This window comes from Triturus cristatus, chromosome 9 (genome assembly GCF_964204655.1).
Source record: "Triturus cristatus chromosome 9, aTriCri1.1, whole genome shotgun sequence".
Taxonomy (NCBI): Eukaryota; Metazoa; Chordata; class Amphibia; order Caudata; family Salamandridae; genus Triturus; species Triturus cristatus.
Window position 1 is genome coordinate 908,848,650 of NC_140592.1, and position 22,107 is coordinate 908,870,756.

Consider the following 22,107-nt stretch of genomic DNA (forward strand, 5'->3'; position numbering starts at 1 on the left):
GGTGATCAAGGCCGCTTGGACGGCCGAAACGCGTCTGGACATTGAAATTGGGAAATAAATAAAAGCAAACTGTTCTGGTATAACAGTGGTCTGTGCCCGTGATTTTCCTTCAGGAAAAAGAATTGCGAGTTGCCTCAATATATATATATATATATATATTCACTGAAAAAACCATTGGTTTCACACATGTTATAGTTACCGGAAATTTTACTGATAAAAAACCAATGAAATTCCCCCGTTATAGTTAGTGCAGGCAACTATAACTCACGCGACCGCAATCTTCTGCTGATGCTAATACTGTATTTAGACACTTATTTGCCCATGTCTTCTTCCATACATTTTTAGCTATACATATATTACAAATATTTTTTTTTTCATAAAGACACATATGTCATCAGCAGAAGATTGCGGTCGCGTGAGTTATAGTTGCCTGCACTAACTATAACGGGGGAATTTCATTGGTTTTTTATCAGTAAAATTTCCGCTAACTATAACATGTGTGAAACCTATGGTTTTTTCAGTGAATTTGCAAGGTTTTTTAAATGCTAATTCCTAACTATAACGTGTGTGAAACCTATGGTTTTTTCAGTGAATTTGTACGGTTTTTTAAATGCTAAGTTACTTTACGCCATTCGTGGCGTGCGCGCCCACTTAACGCAGTTCGTTCCGTGTGCGCACAGTAAGCACGCGGTGCGCTTCGCGCACCGCGCGCCCACTTTACGCAGTTAGTGCCGTGCACGCACGGTGGGCACGCGGTGCGCTACGTGCACCGCGTGCCCACGTTACGCTAGATGGGCCATGTACGCACGATGCGCTTCGCGCACCGTGCGCACATGGAGGACATATGATGCACTTCGTTTTGAAAGGTAATATTTTAATTTTTCGTAATTTTTATAAGCCATGCACAAATGGTGCCCTTCGGGCACCATTTGCACACGGGGTGGAGAGAGTGTGGATAATTTTTTTTTTTATTATTTTTTATTTAAAAATTATAGTTTATCTCAAAAGTTATAAGCCATGCACAATTGGTGGCCTTCGGCCGCCAATTGCACACGGGGTGGGGAGAGTGTGGATAATTTTTTTTTTTTTATAATTTTTTACCGTACGCGTACGGTAAACGTAATCGGCAAAATTAGCGAAAAAATAAAAATTGCGTTTTTGGCCTTGGGGGATCTTTGGGGACTCCCTCAACATGGCTATGTGTGTGGGAGCTGTCTAAACAGCCCCTTTATATTTTTTTGTGCTTTATATTTTAAACATCTCTCTCAGTGCGAGAGAGAAAATGGCGGCCGCCGCTTCCTGGTTTCGGCCGATTCGAATGTTTACTAAGATCTAAGAGCCAATCAGAATCGCGCTCGCGCACGCCACCGTACGCGTACGGTAAGCGTACCGTAAGCGCACCGTAAGCTGGCTCAGATATATATATTGATTTAAAGGCTATTTTCTCAGAATCTACTGAACAGATTTACACCAAACCTACAAAAGGCACTTCCTTGACCTGAGGACTACCTCTCTGCGAAATTTCTAGTAATTCTGTTCAGCCGTTCGGTCTGTAGCCCTGTCTAAAGGTCCTATGGAAAAATGCATGGGAAAAACGCGTTTTGGGACCCCCCTTTTATCTCAGCCCCCGCTTGACGAATCCCCCCGAGACTTTCAGGGTAGGAGCGGAGCGTAGCGCCCCACCTATTTTGAAAAATTCGCGAGGATTCGTCGACCGGTGCCAAAGTTATTCAAAATAGAATGTTGCGGATTTCCTATGGAAAAGTGGTCCTAACTATAACTACCTACTGGCGACCGCCAGTAGGTAATATATATATATTCACTGAAAAAAACCATAGGTTTCAAAAAACCAACTAATAACCTATATAGACACTCATGTAGCTACTCACCAACCCATGCAGCCACTTATACACAAAGTGAGAGACTGATACAGATATTTACATATTTAAACATTACTCACTAAGCCATGTATTCACTAAGATACACTTAATCAGTCAGTTACACAATAAATTTTTCAAAAACTAATCATTCATTTAGACACTTATATACCCATTTATTCTTCCATCGACCTTGAGATATACATATATAAAACATATGTAATTTTCAGAAGAACACACATTCACTGGATGATGTCATCAGTGATGTCATTTGAGATGTCATCAGTGATGTCATGAGTGATGTCACTGACCATGTCATGAGTGATGTAATATGTGACGTCATCAGCTGTGCATTGCGGGCGCACGAGTTATAGTTAGCTGAACTAACTATAACGGGGGAATTTCAATGGTTTTGTACGAGTGAAAAGTCCAGCTAACTATAACGCCCCTGAAACCTATGGTTTTTTCAGTGAATTTCTAAGGTTTTTTAAATGCTAATTCCTAACTATAACGTGCCTGAAACCTATGGTTTTTTCTGTGAATATATATATATATATATATATATATATATATATATATATATATATATATATTCACTGAAAAAACCATAGGTTTCACACATGTTATAGTTAGCGGAAATTTTACTGATAAAAAACCAATGAAATTGCCCCGTTATAGTTAGTGCTGGCAACTATAACTCACGCGACCGCAATCCTCTGCTGATGCTAATACTGTATTTAGACACTTATTTGCCCATGTCTTCTTCCATACATTTTTAGCTATACATATATTACAAATATTTTTTTTTTATAAAGACACATATGTCATCAGCAGAAGATTGCGGTCGCGTGAGTTATAGTTGCCAGCACTAACTATAACGGGGCAATTTCATTGGTTTTTTATCAGTAAAATTTCCGCTAACTATAACATGTGTGAAACCTATGGTTTTTTCAGTGAATTTGCAAGGTTTTTTAAATGCTAATTCCTAACTATAACGTGTGTGAAACCTATGGTTTTTTCAGTGAATTTGTACGGTTTTTTAAATGCTAAGTTACTTTACGCCATTCGAGGCGTGCGCGCCCACTTAACGCAGTGCGTTCCGTGCACGGTTTTAATCAACTTTAATAAGCCCTGTACATTTGGTGGCCTTCGGCCACCAAAAGCACAGGGGGTGGGGTCAATGTGGATAGTGTTTTTTTTATTTCGATTTTATAATTTCATGTTGCCAAAATACAGTTTTTTTACTGTTGTAATAAGCCTTGTAAATTTGGTGGCCTACGGCCACCAAAAGCACAGGGGGTGGGGTAAGTGTGGATAGTGTTTTTTTTATTTATATTTTTTACCGTACGCTTACGGTAAGCGTACGGTAAGCGTACTCGGCGAAATTGCCGAAAAAAAAATAAAACCGTTTTTGCTCTTGGGGGATGTTTGGGGACTCCCTCAACATGACTATGTGGGAGGGAGTTGTCAAAACAGCCCCGTAACATGTTTTTGGGCATCATGTTTGATAAATAACACTCAGTGCGAGAGACAAAATGGCGGACACCGCTTCCTGGTTTCGGCCGATTCGAATGTTTACTAATATCTAAGAGCCATTCAGAATCACGCTCGCGCACGCCACCGTACACATACGGTAAGCGTACGATAAGCGTACAGTAAGCGGGCTCAGATATATATATTGATTTAAAGGCTATTTTCTCAGAATCTACTGAACAGATTTACACCAAACCTACAAAAGGCACTTCCTTGACATAGGGACTACCTCTCTGCCAAATTTCTAGTAATTCTATTCAGCCGTTCGGGCTGTAGCTCTGTCTAAAGGTCCTATGGAAAAATGCATGGGAAAAACGCGTTTTGGGTCCCCCCTTTTATCTCAGCCCCCGCTTGACGAATCCCCCCGAGACTTTCAGGGTAGGAGCGGAGCATAGCGCCCCACCTATTTTGAGAAATTCGCGAGGATTCGTCGACCGGCGCCAAAGTTATTCAAAATAGAATGTTGCGGATTTCCTATGGAAAAGGGGTCCTAACTATAACTACCTACTGGCGACCGCCAGTAGGTAATATATATATATATATATATATATATATATACATATATTATCTACTGGCGGTCGCCAGTAGATAGTTATATTTAGGACCGAGTTTCCATAGGAAATCTGAAAATTCTATTTTGAATAACTTTAGCGCCAGTTGACGAATTCTTGCAAAATTTTCAAAACTAATGGGGCGCTCCGTTCAGCTCCTACCCTGAAAGTCTCGGGGTGATTCGTCAAGCGGGGGCTGAGAAAAAAAGGGGGTCCCAAAATGCGTTTTCCCCATGCATTTTCCCATAGGACCTTTAGTCGAAGGTACAGCCCGAACGGCTGAACAGAATTACTTGAAATTTGGCAAAGAGGTAGTCCTCAGGTCAGGCATGTGCCTTTTGCATAGATGGTGTCAATCGGTTCAGTAGTTCCTGAGAAAATTGCAGTTAAAAGTACATAAATATCTATAAGCGCACACGTGCGCGAGCGTAAATCTGTTTGGTGGTTACATGTCAGTCAACATTCGAATCAGTCGAAATCAGGAAGTGTCGGCCGCCATTTTGTGTGTTTTGTGTGTGACAGTGAAAAAGCAAGGTGGAGAACGTGAAAAGGGGGCAGGGTAGAGAGTTCCTGACCCCCTAGCCTCTGTCAGGGGGTCCCTGAAGGACCCTGAAGGGTGAGAAAAACATTTATTTTTTTTCCAAAAATCGCGGGGTGCGCGCACGGTGAAAACCCATAAAAAAAAAAAAACATTCGAAACGAACCATTCCATATTACAGGATACAGTCAATCTATAACTATATACATAGCTAGCTTATTGTAAAATAAATATATAAAAAATATAATAAAACATATAGAACTTAGCATTTAAAAAACCTTACAAATTCACTTAAAAAACCATAGGTTTCACACACGTTATAGTTAGGAATTAGCATTTAAAAAACCTTGCAAATTCACTTAAAAAACCATAGGTTTCACACATGTTATAGTTAGCTGGACATTTCACTCGTAAAAAACCATTGAAATTCCCCCGTTATAGTTAGTTCGGATAACTATAACTCGCGCGACCGCCACTCTGTCACAAGGATGATGTCATCAGTGATGTCATGAGTGATGCCACTGACCATGTCATGAGTGATGTAATATGTGACGTCATGAGCAGTGGATTGCGGGCGCGCGAGTTATAGCTATCTGAACTAACTATAACGGGGGAATTTCAATGTTTTTGTACGAGTGAAATGTCCAGCTAACTATACCATGTGTGAAACCTATGGTTTTTTAAGTGAATATATATATATATATATATATATATATATATCTCAATACCACAGAGCCACAGAGTTCACCTCCCGCTGCACCTAGGCTTCTTTTCTGCTCTGTCTAGACAATGCACCCTGGTTGGGAATCTAATGAATATGACTTCCCATTCAGGACAGTAAAATTGGACTCATGTTGGGATGTTGAATATATGAACATTGATTAACTTATTCCTTTACATTGATTCCTTTCCCCTGTTAAGTCATGTGTTTTTCTGACCGCCCATTCAGGGAGTGATTATAGGACAAGCAGAATATGTATCATGTACATTTTATAATCCTAATGAACTAACTGAGTATTCTATAGGTGCAATTTGAATTACAATATTATATTCCTGTGAGAATCCCCATTATTGATGGTTTCTGCTTTTGTTCCTCGTTTTGATATTTTGATTAATCCATGGACTATGATGTTTGCATGTTCTAAGATGGCTGCCACAAAAATCTGGAGCGTATTATGGCCTTTATTAGTTTTGATGAATTTATGTTACATATATATTTTTGCTTTATATTGGTTGTGTTTATTGCTTTTATGTGACATTGAAGAAGGCATCGTGCTGAAACGCATCTGTCAGTGCTGTGTGGGGCTCGCACATTAAAGTACTTTGCTTTATAAAATCTTGTGAGTGCACTCATTTTTGTCGGTCTATTCAACTACTGTATATATACTACTGTATAATATATATGTATATATGTATATGTTATGAATATTCAAGTACTTCCTCTTTTTTATATAAAAAAATAAGCTTTTGGTTTGAGATAGAATTTTCTAAACAGCACAACTGACATGTATTAATTTAGGATAATATCAATTTGTGAATATTTGCAATGAAATTTGCTATCGGTATGTGTCTATTTAAACAAAATTATTTTGTTTAGTTTCTCAACGAAAATCAATTTAAAACTGTGTAATTTTACATGTTTTTAGGAGCACTTGTTAAATACAAACACATTTTCTTGCCTGTAGTAAAATGTTTTAAGATGGCCGCCATGTATTGTGCACTATGCCATAGTTGAATTGAGCCATCTTTTATGTTAATGTTTTTATACTCATGTCACGATCTGACACTTTCATAAGGGTGTTTCTAACTTATTGTCATCGACATTGAAGAAGGCAGATTGCTGAAATGCATCTGTCGGTGCAGGGGGACTACAGCACATTAAAAATCACTTGTATAAGTATTTCTGCGAATGCCGTCCTTCATATGCCAGCGTAATGGTTTGGTAACATGGAGAAATATATATTAACCCTGGGCATAGTTCGCGAAGTAGCGCTACGCGTAGCTACGCAAAGTGCACTTCGCACTACGCGAGCTACAGGTAGCAGCTTTCTCAACGCGGACTGGTAGTTTCTCATCGCGAGCAGTCGCGAGCATAAACGACAACTCGCAATGAGAAGCCTGACCTCCCCGCGTTGAGAATCTTGCCGGGAGGTTTAGTTTTCCACGCTCGCGATCGGCAACTTGATGTTGCTGATCGCGAACGAAGAAAAAGTCCCGCCGGGATGTCATTTTGCTTGCTCGCGGTCACCAACATGACGTTGAGGACCGCGAGCAAGCAAAAAATGACCACTGCACTACGCAGCGCTACGCTACGTGTGTTTGCACTGTGCTACGTGCAATTCGTGTAGTGCGAAGTAGCGCAAACTTCGCAAACTACGCGAGCATAGCGTAGTGCTTTGCCCAGACTTAATATATATATATGTGTATATATATTATATATATATATATATATATATATATATATATATATATCTTCAATTCAAGTCAGCTTTATTCGGTTTTCATTTACCACATTAAAAACCATAAAAGCACAATTTTATAATAACACTTATAACTTATGAATATTGACCTGTAGTCATAAAACAGTTGATTTAGGCAATAGCATAATTTGATAGTTCCATTTCATCACTATTGTACAATAAAATTAGTAAAAATTGATTAAAAAAGGTTATAAACAAGGTTTAGAAATTCAAAGAATAATTAAAATGAAAACCCTGGGAATAAACTCCAATATAAAACATTATTCAGAGATGCTTTCTATGACTAATAGAACTTTTAAAAAATTGGGCAATATGTTTCGTAAAGCAATCCGAGTCTAAAAGCTACATTGCAAGGTAACCTGGATGGCCTTTGTCTAATCACCCATATTTTCAATATTAGTTTAATCCATTTTTTTCTGTGCTCCTTATAAAATTTACAGAACAGTAATACATGCATTGATGTTTGGGGTGAAACTGCATACTGAGTGTTGACTGCATCATTTGATTACTTTGTGCTGTACTGTAGGCTTTAATGCCTCGGAGGCAAATCTATCCGCCTCCATGTGGGTCATACATTGCTTTTTTAAGGTTTTTCTGGGGATGTCCCCTATCAATGAAGGGTTTTTATAAAACTCGGATAAACTTATGTCGGTCAGAAACTCTTTTATATATTTAAACCGTCCAATCTTCAAAACATTTTCTGACTTGAGGCTATCGCTCAGTACATTCCGATTAAATGTTGCTCTAGGGGATGACCAAATCTGGTGCCATAGTAGTTCCGGTTGGACTTTTATTATGTCTGTGATGTATGGTATCCCTAACTCGGTATGGCATATGTGCGTTGAGGTGCCTCGTGGGACTGCCAATAAATATCTGAAAAAGGCGTTCTCCGCTTTCTGGATTTCATTACATTGCAATATCCCCAGACCCCAGCCCCGTAGATCGCTGTACTAACACAATTAGCTTGGTAGATTTGAAGCATCTCTACCGGGGGCCTCTTACCTAACTTTTGAGAGAAGTTCACTAAGGCCACCGTTGTTCTCATAAAGAGTAGTTTCCTGGCTTTAATTGCTTGGTGCCATGAGCCCTTATTGTCAATTAAAATGCCTAGATTAGGGATATGTTATTGTAGTCTCCACTTTATTGTTCTCTCTGTCTCTCCCTCTCACTCTCTCTCTCTTTCTCTCTCTCTCTCTCTCTCTCTCTCTATATGTATATATATATATATATATATATATAGAAGGTGTCCTTCTCTCATAGTGCTTTCCTCATGTATGTTTTGTCAACTGGATCATGGGAGAAAAATATGGGCGCCCATACCTAGCACAGCATTGGTAACATATCAATTTGTCAGCAGTTTTAGCACTAGAAGCATATCATTTTATACACTCTAGGGTTTTAGGGATACAGCTTGTACACTACACCAGAAATACATTTTTGGGGTAGATGTTTATACATGGTGATTTATTTACTCTCTGGATTTTAATATTTTTTACATGGTTTTAACTCCTCAAATTTCTTTGAATTGGGCATGTAGGCATGTTATTTTGATTCTTGCACATGATATTTGCAATGCTTGCACATTACAACTGCATATTTGCGCATTTCTATAATTACAACGTTATATGCCAGCATGTGATCCTTATAATGGATTTCATAATTTGATGCAATCTATATTAGCAAGTAGGGTGTTTTGCACATTAAGGCTTCATGTATGGATGTATACAATGATCACGTATTGGCACATAAGAATTGCAAAGATTGCACAACGTAGTTGCGTATTTGCACATTTCTATTAATATAATGTTATATGCCAGTACAGGACCCTCATAAGGGATTCCGCAATCCAATGCCATATTTACTAGCAAAAAGGCTGTTTTGTATATTAGGGCTTTACGCGTAGATGCTTGCCAAGTTCGCATATTAGCACATTAAGACTGCGTATTTGCACTTTGGAATAACTATAGTATTTTAACTGCTATTTTAACCCGAGTATTGTATTATGCAATCATTGAGTTATGGCATTATATGCATCCATTTGCGTATTTGCACACAGTATACTGTTCTCTACACCCCAGCAGCCCAGTACTATAACAATCACATGGACATACTATACTGGTCATCGTATTCCAAACCTGCATATTTGTACGCCATATCTGGTTGGATCAACACGTAGGCACAATGCTTGCAGCTTAGCACTGTGCCAGTTAAACATCAACCAACCCTACATTTGCGTGTTGCCCATCCTGCTTCAATGCAGCCATTAGAGTCTATGAGTTATTAATGTACTGTATCATTGTGTTTTTTGCACATCTCAATATTATTTAGCATCTTATGGCATATTATTTGCACTGCATCATTGTTCTGTATGATTGTACATATTGCGATATTTATAACTGTGCAAAAATTATGAATGCATTGAAAAAGTAGACATTATGTCTGTATTTACTATGAACACACTGACAATGTAGACACAAAGGTGCCGATTCCGATCCTGTAAAACCCGGGTACGAACCGTCGGACGGAGCGTTTTCTCCGTTCGACTCGTACCGGGGAAAAACACCTTACAAACCTGCAAGTACGATTCGTACAGAGACACCATTTCCGTACGAATCGTAAAAACCACCGACCGGCTAAAACATACCCACAATTCTGATCCGGGACACCGCGTACGCGACATTCGCACGGAGTCAGGCAGCGTTTTATGGACCAGCAAGTACGATTCGTACCCACAGCACTTCGCACGGCAAAATTTTTACGGGACCCAAAAAGTGCTGGAAAAGCTAAGTATGCCACGATGCACGGTACCCCCATCCCTACATGTCCGTGCCATACCCCAGCATCCCCGCCATGTCCGCGCCGTACCCCAGCACCCACCCCATGTCCGTGCCGTACCCCAACTCCCCCCCATGTCCGCGACGTACCACCACCCCCGTAGGTACGGCACGTACCACCACCCCCATAGGTACGGCGCGGACCCCCACCCCACCCCCGTAGGTAAGGCATGTACCCCCACCCCACCCCGTAGGTACGGCGCGTACCACCACCCCTGTAGGTACGGTGCGGACCCCCACCCCACCCCATAGGTATGGCGCATACCCCCACCACATCATGTACCTACGGGGGGTGGGGTGGGGGAACGGCGCGTACCTGGGGCACATCACTGATGACATCATCCAGTGAATGTGTGTTTCTGTAAAGTTTAAATATTTTTCAGCTATATTTATGCCAAGGTGTATTGAACAATGAGTGGATTTACAAGTGCCTGAAGGGATTATTTAGTAAGTGCGTGACTGACTGTATAAGTGAGTGATTGAACGTGCCTTACTGAATGTACGGGTTAGTGACTAAACTGTGTGAAAGTCTGTATTAGTCTCTCAGTTGGTGTGTAAGCAACTGCATGGGTTGGTGAGTAGCTACATGAATGTCTATATGGGTTATTGATTTGTTGTCTGAGTATCTGTATGGGTGCCTGAGTGTCTGTGTGAGTGGGTGGGGGGTGTGTGACTATGTGCATAGGTGTCTGAGTGGCTGATTCACTGGTTGTATGGATTCAAAAGTGCATCTGGGAAGGGCTGTATGGGTGAGTTAGTATGTGTATGGGTGTGTTGGTGAGTGAGTAAATGTCTCAGTGGTATATGTATGACTAACTACATATGTTTTAAGGCAGTATATGTGAGTGTTGCAGTATATAAATGGTTATACGTGAGAGTAAGTTATTTGAAGAGTGGGTGTATAAATGAGTGTCTGCTTGTATCAGTGATTGTATAAGACAGTAAGTATGTGTTAGTATCTGCATAAATAAGTGATGTGGTTAGTGTATAAATAACGGAATTGGTGTGTATAACTGTATACATGAGTTAATGGTTATGTGATTGATTTTTTGCATGACTGACTAGGTGTGTGAGTAACTGTATGGATGAGTGGTGGAGTGTGATTGTATGTATAGGTGTATGAGTGCATATTATAGTACTTTATTGATGAGTAACTGCATGTTTAAGTGACTGGATGTGTGTGTAGACCTAGGAAATAGTCGTTGGTATGTAGTATCTGGCATTCTTGTGTGTATGGTTTAAAAAATAGTACTCTGTATTTTAGAGTGGGTGTATCAAAGTTTATATTAGGGCATCAGTATGTGCATCAGATTATCACGTGGATGATGTCATCAGTGATGTCATTTGTGATGTCATTAGTGATGTCATCAGTGATGTCACTGACCATGTCATGAGTGATGTAATATGTGACGTCATCAGCAGTGCATTGTGGGCATGCGAGTTATAGTTAGCTCAACTAACTATGGTGGGCAAATTTCTCTGGTTTTATATGAGTCAAATGTCCAAGTAACTATAACGTCTCTGAAACTTATGGTTTTTTTCAGTGAATTTCTAAGGTTTTTTAAATGCTAATTTCTAACTGTAACGTCCCTGAAACCTATGGTTTTTTCAGTGAATTTCTAAATGCTAATTTCTAACTATAATGTCCCTGAAACCTATGGTTTTTTCAGTGAATTTCTAAGGTTTTTTAAATGCTAATTCCTAACTATAACGTCCCTGAAACCTATGTTTTTTTCAGCGAATTTCAAAGGTTTTTTAAATATCGAACTACTATTGTGCTATTTATCATTAGTACTGTTTTTCTAACTTTCAAACTACATAAAATAAACTGCAAAACTGCTATGTAATGTAATATATTTCACAAATTACAGTGAGGTTTTAAATAATACAAAATATTTTAACATTCAGAAAACAATTTTTCTCTCTTTTTTTGCTGTCATCAGCTTCTACTTAACTTCACTATTCACAGTAATGTCAGAGCAGTATCATCATAAACAGCAGGGAAAAAAAAACAATCAACTAGATTGTTAAAAAAAACAAATCCCTAATTCTCGCAAATATAATAGAAAATCAACACAAATAACACATCCAATACTATTTCTAATCTTCAAATCTTACCTTTACTTTGTAGTTTCTGTTCACATTTTCGCAATACGCCAAATAATGTATCAAAAACTTTGCTTTGAAATCATCCAGTATGAATTCCGTAAAGTATCTCTACACCTTCCCACTAGGCCGAATGATGTATCTAAAATCTTTGTTTCAGAAATATCAAGTATGAGTTGGGTAATTGATAATGCAATCTCGGTTTCATTTCCAAGTGTGTATCGTTGCAGTGACTCCAACCATTATTACACTTTAAATAAACTGTATAATGGCCACTTGTGGTAGTACTTCCAGCATGGAAAACAATAGCAACTGTTGCAAAAGTTCTTCCAGAAATAGATACTTGACTAGCAACAACATTTTAAATTTTGGTTTCCACTTTTCTCCCATTTGGTCTACAGCATTGCAGCATTATAATCAAATATTTTCAATATCTTTGTAGGCATAATGTAGATAGCATTGTTGATTTACAATGAGAACAGTTCATCTTGTGATCAACTTCTTTTACTAATTTGGAAAATGGGACAGATTTGCAGTCAGGTATTGTTAAATATAGAAATCGTTCTCTATCAACTATAGTGCTTGAAGTTAATGAACACTGTTCACATTTATGTTCCCATTTGTAACTGAGTCCAAATAAACTCTCAATCTGAATTCCCTCATCTTCTAGTACTCCAAGCATAACCATCAGAAATTCTTGTGCATCTTGTTGTATATTAGCACTGAACGTTAAAGATCCAGTACATGTATCCAACAGTTGGCGAATACCAGAAGCAGAATGGGTCTTACTTCCATCAGTTCTCAATTCTTGAAATAAAGTATAAAGTGCCGAACATAATCTTTTTTCCTTACTTTACATAATTTCACCATAAACATCTTCAAGATAAAATATAACGTTTAGAATAACATTACCATAGCAGTTGACACCAGAAGCATTTTCTAATTGGTATCCGACAACATCATCACTTGTTTGTATTTTCTGCTTCTTTACATCTTTTCTTTTCTCTTGATTTTGTTTCTGCTTTTCAACCATATTTGATTCGTCAACGTGTTTGCGTTTTGAACACACAGCACGTTTCTCATAAATAGAATATTCACCTAAACTTGGAGCATAAAGCCTTCTCAAACGATTATATTCTCTTACACAATTAACATCAGCACTAACCTTGTTCTCATCAAAATCAATTAAATTCAAACCAGACAACGTTCTAACTCGAGATAATGCAACATATACCATTCTCTCTTTAAACACAGTTCTTCCTACATTTACCAAAGCATTATCTACACTTAAACCTTGAGATTTATGAATAGTTATTGCATATGCTAAACAAAAGGGAAACTGTTTTCTACGAACATACAAGTCTTTTACAAGCAAAAAAAGAGCAGCAGAATGCGCAATGTTTTACCTCTGTAATCTGATCAAATTTCAACTTTCAAGAATTCAATTCCATTTCTATTTTGACATTTCACAAAATCAACAACTTTCCCCATTGCTCCATTCACTAAACCTTCTTCTACGTTCAGATTACGCATCAAAATTTCCCAACAGTTTAAACATACATCTAAAATAAATCCTAAGCCAGCAGTTTTTGATACAGACTTTTCCAAAGAATCCAATTTAGTCTGTAGTTTTTCTGAAAGAAGAATTGTTATTCCTTGATGCTAGATTTTATAAATAACTTCAATGTGAACTATTGCTTGATTTTCCGATTTCTTAAACTCTTTATTAAATGTATAACACTCTTCCACTGTAGGCATTAGGCAAACTATAGACTTTTTTTCTTTCATTTTCTTGTACAATACTTCTGCTGGTGTGTTTTCATTTGTAAACAAGTTCTTTAGTAGACGACTTTGAAAAGCTTGTTTACCATGTTTGCTTAGAACACCAATTCTTACATCTTTTAGAATATTTGCATAATCTCCATCTCTTGCTTGTCACATAACATGAGTTCTTTATATTCAAAATGTAACCACAGATTCACATTTCCAATACTTCCCATAGATTTTTTAGTGTCTTCATGTAGAAGAGTTTTAAACACTGGTTCTCCTTTTACAGGGGTTAGTTGTAGCAGATATCCAAATACAATTAAATGTTTTCCTCCAAAGAGAACATCGTAATCTGTTTTTAATACCTGTTGCATTCTTAAGTATACAAAAGCAAGCATTAAGTTTGAGACCATGCTCACCTCATCAATAATTAAAAGTTTCATTTTCTTCAGCACTCTTGACACTTCATAAGAAGCTTCTCCAGACAACTTCTGATATACTAATTTATTATCATGCTCAACTGGTAACATCAGTAATCTACGCAAAGTAACTCCTTTAACATTGTGTGCAGCTAATCCAGTTGGAGCTGTTACCACACAACATAAATGTGAACCAGTAGTTTTTTTAAAGATAACTGGTCAAAACTTTAATTAAAAAACATTTACCTGTCCCAGCTTGACCACTGATGTACATCAGAAGAGGTTTAAAAGATGACCAAACACATTATTTTTCCCATGCAACAAACCATGTTCTATCTGTTCTCTCACTTGTACATATATTTCTTTCTGTTCAACATTTACTTGTTCCTCCAATGTAATATTCTCCTTGTGTGCTTGTTGCATTGCAATTTTGACTTCATGCATAGCAATCGCTGCTTCATTTTTCAGTATTGGTTGTCCAAGAGGATCTTGACTACATGGACCACTACTTTGACTATCTTGAGAACTTTAATTAGCTATTTCAGCTGTAATAGTCTTTTCCTGTTCAACTTCATCATTCAACATTTTTAAATATGTAGGGAAAGTTGTACATGCAATGCTATCTTTACATACAATAAAATAATCTTCATAGCAGTCAAAGTCTCCAAGTAATTCACTTTCACCACGCCATGGCATAAAGAGTTGGAGAAGTGCTAAATAATAAAATTCTCGCTTATCTGGAGTTTCACAACTGAGGAGCCAATTCCGATCTCGGTCGGAAGGGCACCGAATCCGGTCCGGCAGTAGCAGATCTGATTCGGAGGCTTATTTTCCGACCGTACACAGATCTGGACGTCCAAGTACGATGCGAACAAGCACGAAATCTCCATCTGAATCGTTTCCGGCTCTGAAGCGCTCCGTACGACTAGGTCGCAAGCAAACTGTGCGCGCAATGGAGACGTTTCACGACTGAGCTAGTACGATGCTCGATTCGGACAGCCGGATCGAGTCAGAGCGTCCGGCTCACAAAAGCTCCCGGAGGCAGACTTCGGGGGTCCACGTCGGACCCCCCCTCACCCGCAGCCTTAAGACTCGCACACAGGGGGAGACCCATGGGTCTCCCCAACACAGGCATGTATGGTATGGATGCCACTGACGCGTACCCACTGTAGGGGGCGCACTTGTGTGTGACGTACCCATTCAGTCAATGGGAGCCCATGTACGCATCGTACAACCGACTCCCATTGACTTCTATGGGAGTCCAACCGAATCGAGTCTGACAGCATACGGCCGCATCATACTCGCTCAGTCAGACTGCAGGAGTCCGGCTCGGTCGGAAAACACTCTGGATCCAGCTCAGTCGGAGAGCTCTCTGACCCAGATCGGAATCGGCCCCTGAGTTTCTTGTGGTTTATAAGATTACCCTTTGCATGTTTTACTAAACAACCATGACATCCAACTACTGCATATTTTCCTTCTTATAAATTCTGTTTAACATTTCTTTTGAAGCTATAATGTTGAAGTACTTCATACAGACATAGCTGTTCCAGATGTCGACTCCTTTTCGGATAGTATGTGTCCAACATATTAGTTTTAAAAATGTCTGTACTGTCTGGTTCATTTGCTGCTAATTCTTCAATTTCTTCAAATGATGTCAACACTCTATTTCGTTTGCAGGCAAGACCTAAACTTACCCAAATAATTCCTCGTGACTTTGAATATAAACTTGAAGAGCACAAGCGGTCTGAACATTCATAGGATCCAATTTCTCGGTGGGAAAGCATTTTCAAAGTAAAACTGTACAATTTTTTGCTGACGCTTTTCTCTTGTGCAATTTCTTCCCACATTTGTTTCATCTCTGTTTTTTCTGATTTTGTTATGTACGATGTAACATAACGTGCAACAGCAATTGAGTTACATGTAACATACTGGATGTCCATGTCCGCATTCCACATTTTTAAAATGACTGGATTGTAGTCATTGATATACTTTGACACTTCTGTTCTTTTTAAGTTGTAGGTATTCTTTGGAGATTTCCGAGTTATTGTGTGCCTTACAGAATATTAAAAAAATTAATGGACTTGGAAAACCAAACCGGCATTTGGTGTAAAATTTTCCTTTAGACTTGTATTTTCTTCAGCAGTACTTTCCACAACGGAGAGTTTGGAAACGTAAAACTTGCTGCCTCAAGCTTCTATCTGCTTCTTCTCTTGGAATCTCACATGTCACATACTGTTAGATGAAAGACAATACTGTTTCATCAGAATCAGTTCCAAATTTAGGTGCATCCTTGATCCATAGTAGCATATGTATATGAGGTGCACCTCTTGCTTGGTACTCCTTTCTCCAAAAGAAATTGGTAACTTCTCCAAGAGGTGTTTTTTTTTTATTGCAGATAAAAGACATCATAGCGTGAAACCTACGATTAAAATATCTGCACACATTTACAGGATCCAATGAACACAGTTCACCAGGAATCTTTATTTTAACATTTTTTATATTGGAATTTGCTACTCTTAGAAACTCAAGTAAATATTCCCATGCATACTCTGCACAGCTAAGTGTGACAAACCATGTTGGTGTACCTAAGTTCCATAACATACACTTGATTTCTCCATGACGACGATACCAATACTCATTTGTTCCACAGTGACATGCCATCAAATTGATTAACTGTGCTTCTAAATTTTCATCTGTTTCTTGAACTTTCTCCACAAATTCTTTCGCAGAAAGAAGTGATTGAGGACCTCCAGTTTTAAGTATGTGGTTCACTGCATATGACAGAGAAGGCAGATCACTTTCCAACAAAAGGTGAAATATGTATGGAATGCACTGTCGAAATCTAGGATCTTCAGAGTATAATTAGGGGTGGGCAGACAACTCTGTTCCGCTCACAGAATGTGTGGAGATTTGCCCTTCCACCTTCCACGATATAGGCAGAGAAATAAGGCAAATCTCCGCACACTCGAGCATAACGGAAGATGACCTCCTAACCGCCGCCCACCCACAGTATTAAATAAATTTAAAAAGCAATTTTCATATAACCTTACCTTATCAGCGGCGTCCCCGGGCTTCCAGCCGTCTCCATTGCGTCTTCTTCTGGGAACTGCGCATGCGCGGGAGCCCGCCCAAGCGCATTCCTCGGCAGGAATGCGCATGCAGGGCTCCCGCGCATGCGCAGTTCCCAGAAGAAGATGCGATTTAGACAGCTGGAAGCCCGGGGACGCCGCCGATAAGGTAAGGTTATTTGAAAATTGTTTTTTTAATATATTTAATACTGCAGGTGGGAGGCAGGCGGGAGGTGCGTAACGGAAGTATGCGGAGATTGCGGAGATTGATTCCATCTCCGTGCCTCTCCGCGTAGGTCCCTTACGCACATTACGCCCACCCTTACATATAATCTTGTTGACCGATATTCTGAAGCTGGAATCCGTACAGGTTGGTCATCATATCGTCCACCTTCTCCAGTAGAAAACAGCTGTGGAAAACAACGGGCTTCCAAGTTTTTCTCTCATACACTCATTGGAGTTCCCTGTGATTTTTTCATTTGAAATAACTCAATGCTGCTTCCTATTACTTCTTTTGAATGCAAAGGACATATTGTGTAATGTTCATAAATCTCTTCAGTCCTTGACTTGTCCACTTTCTCTATTTGACTACTTGAAATTTCAGATTCATCTTCTAAACTTATTACCTGTTCATCCACATTTACAGTTTTGTAATAAATATTGTTCTCTATAAGACATAAGGTAGCCTTTTCAACTTTATTAACATCCACAAATTCCTGCCATATTTTCCGACTCTTTGTTGGTACACCATTTGCTAGAATGACTACTGCCTCATTTTCCTCTTTCTCTCCAGTAATAGTTTTAATATTTTTCTTAAAATCCAAAGGTAAGTACACCACTCTTTCTTTCAGCCCTTTTTGCAAGTCTGTTGGTGGCAGTTTACCTGTTTTAGGCTCCAAACAAATTATAGTTTGAAAAGGATGAACAGATTGAATTAGCACCGACTCATATGTATTCAATTCAGCCAGTTCCTCCGGAATAACTACTAATTCTAAGTTATTATGTACTGCTCTAGCAGGCATTTTGTTATCTTCTAATTTGTTGTAACAATATGTACATATACGTTGATCACTACCTAACTCAAATCGACCTTCCACCAACAAGTAAGTTGCAAATTCTTCCCACTTACCATTGTTCTCTTTTTCACTTTTCAAAAACAAATCAACATTCCTAGTTTGACTTTTATAATGAGTATGTCTACAACAAACACAAACATAGTTTGGTATTTCAGAGCACACTACATTGAACTTTCCAATTTCTTCTTCAAACTGATCAGTGCTAATCACTTTCCCATCTCCTTCAACATCTGTAATTGTCAAACTTTCACTTTCTATGGACTGCTCTTCTGAACCAAAATATCGCATTTCAACATCATCTCAATTTTTTTGAACATCTGATAAAGAACTGTGTAAAAGACCTGTATTCAGTTCACTTAAACATAATACAGGACTATTTACATAGTACAGTTTCCTTACAAACCTCTGCATTTCTGAATGGTGTACTGCTAACATCCTCTAGTGATGAAAAACACTTTGACACACTTTTCTTGAAAGACAAGCCAGGGAATGCCCATGCTTCTCAGTATATTTTCTTACATTACATGGATCTAGTCCTTGTAACAACTTAATCATCTGATTATTACTTTTCTGTGTATATTCTCGTAGCAAATTTCGCATTATATCAATAGATTCCTGTCGAATACTACAAATACTGCTACAACCCCACTTATACACAGGAGCTTGTGTACGTTTCCCTTGCACTTCTTCAGCTATTAACTCTTCTGCACTTTTACCAACCATTTCCTCTTTTGGAAGGGGACAACCATCCTGAACTTCGTAGCAACGACCTCCAGTATCAACTGCAAATGGTAAACTATTTTCCTGGAAGTAACTTTCCTCATTAAAAAAAGGCTCACTAGTAGAAGTATGTTTCCAATGTCCACTGAACATTTTGCAAAAGTTGGTTCTGTTCACAAGTCTTTTTCTTCTACTTTTCTGTTTTAAATTGAAAGCAGTATCCACTATACTTTCAATACGCTGCTTCTGTTTGAATTGCAGCACTTTCTTTTTATATTTTCAGCATGTTTTCATTAAATTAGAATCACTCTACTTCGAAAAAGTCTCTGACGAATTTCTTGAAATTGTTTTTGTCTCCGTGAACAGATACTGTTTCTCTATCATGTTTCCTTTTCCTGGTATTTGAAATTGAAGCCTGCTTCTCCTTACTTGAAAAATTCTTCTTTTTGCTTTGTGTCATGTTATTTTCATTAAATGTTCGTAATATTTTTTTCAGAAATTGTCTAGTGTTTTCACCAGAAGAAACTGTTGGTGTAGTACTCTAATTTTTTTCTAAATGAAAATCTTTCCTTTTGTTCAAATATATATATTTTTCTCTTTCCTTTTTTTCAGTTCTTCTAGGCATTTTCAAATTTTAATCCAAACAAAATAATGTTCTGAAAAAGAAAAATTAGATTCAATTATTTTTTACATCTGTTCAATATATTAAAATAATAACATACAATTACATAAGTTCTACTGACGGCTTCCAGAGGCAGTGCTGCAAAATGGTGGAACAGGGCAGGGGAGCAGTAGGATGACGGGTAGTGCCATAGAACATACAGTAAGTATTTATTTAAATATTTACATACACCTTTACAATTTATTGTAACTGCACTACCTCGCACTTTTCACCTCTCCGCCGCACCCCAACACCCCACAGCAGTCCCTCTGCAACCCACTGCAGACAACTTTATAGATAGTATTTTTAAAAATTGTAATCTATGTATTTAGGATGATATTATCAACCAAACGGCACACACAAAAATTACCATTATTAGCCTAACAATTTTATTTACAACTTCGCAAACATAACACTGCACCCAGGGCTTTAAGTGGGGGAGGGGGTCTGCGAGGGTCTGAGCACCGGCAGTTTATTTTTAGGAGCCTCGAAACGGGTCTTTATGGGGCTCTATTTTCAGGCCTCGCAAAGGTAGTCCCTTGGTTTTTTTTTTTTATTGGACTGCAGTGAGACTGGTAGAGCATGCACATTGCTCACTACTGAGAAGTGGAGACATCTTGCCAGGTGAGTCATGTTGTAGGAGAAGGGAAATCCTTCAAAGAGAGCCATTTTCTCTCAGGATTTCCCTTCTCTTTTTGCAGCGCAGTAGCAACATCATCGTGGGGTGATTAGCAGAGAGACCACCCGACTCGCAACGCCTATTGCCCGGACTCCCTGAGACAGCTTCCCGGCGCGTACACACAGAGCCACACCCGAGTACTTCACAGGTCTTCAAAAGACCATTTTCTTGTAAATGAGGCTCTGTTCTTTTTCACCCCTTCTTAGAGCCCCTATATCCCCACTCTGCATATTGCAGAAAGAATTAGCCGCCCCCGAAATTTCGCTCTGGTTGCACCTCTGGAGACGACCACAGGCACCTAACTCCAGCACAACCCTGCTCTGACCTTTCACAGTGTCTTGTTTTAGTGTTACGAAAACACACACTTTGCCTGGCTCACTTAGTTCTCACACCCCCTCTTTAATAGTAGCTTTGGAATTACCTTTACATTCCTATACTGTGCTTCACATGGAAATATAGAAGTGCAGGTTTTCAGCACCCCAAATTAGCTGTCTGGTATACTCTCTCAAATGTAAGAACTACAGGTATTCAGTATCTGTCAGTCACGGCCAGTTTAAAGCAGTGTTCCTATATAGAAAGGGACAAAACGTTACGTTTCTAAATTAACGTCTTACACTGAAAAGCTGCTTTACATTTCTTTCGCTGGATCAACCTTTGTTTAAAACACCACCAGAGAAGGTGGTGAACTATGGTCCACAAAGAGCAACTCAAAGCTTTCTTGTTCTTTATCAGAAAAATCTGCCTGTCAATGCTTATCACCAGCCTTTTCGGCCACTTAAGAGGCTGTGTGGATGAGTATAATACGCGGTATTTAGGATCGGGGTGGAGGGTGCACGGAAATAAGGACGGATAGTTGAATAAAGGGCAAGTGGATAGATGGCCAGATGGATAAATGATAGCTACATGGATGTATGTATGAATGGATATAAGGATGAATGGATGTATGGACCAGTACTTAGGATAGACGGGTGGGCTGATAGATGCTTAGGATTGGTTCTGGAACAGATGTATGTATGGATATTTGGGCGTATGGCAGGATGGATGGCAGAGTGCTTACCACAGGCAAGTGGGCTGATAGATGCTTAGGATAAGTGCAGGGACAGATGTATGTATGTATGTAGGTAGGAATGTGGGGATGAATTGAAAGATGGTTGGATGGCGCAGTGCTTAGGATGGATGGATGGATGCAGGGCTTTAAGTGGGCCGGGACTGAGCACCGGCAGTTGTTTTCAGGGGGCCTCGAAACGGGTCTCTATCGGACTCTATTTTCGGCCCTCGCAAAGGTAGTCAGTTTTCTTTTTTATTTTATTGGACTGCAGTGAGAGCATACACATCAATGTGCGCATGCTCATTTTGCTCACTACTGAGTGGACACATCATGCTAGGTGAGCCACGCTGTAGGAGGAAGGGAAATCCTTTAAAGAGTGTGTTTTCCGAAGGTAGGATAATTGGAGGGGGTTTTCTTAAGCACACAATGCTTGTTATTTTGAGTTGGACCACACCCCTACTTGGATAGCCCACACCCCCTTAAGACGTTTGCCCCGCCCCTTTTAGAGCACCCCCAGTTTTTTTTCCACTTAAAGCCCTGACTGCACCATAGTAACAAAGAAATGGTCCAAGCTTCCATTTAAATCTACAATGGCACCAAGTTTCATAATTTGCCATCAACGCTGCCAGCCTTCTACCACAGTGCAAGGGTGTCTATCAGCACGAAGATTTTCTATCCACAGAAATGTTGTGTGATTTGCGTAGCTGTCTGTTGGAACACTCATCACCAAAAGGTATTAAAACATGCAAA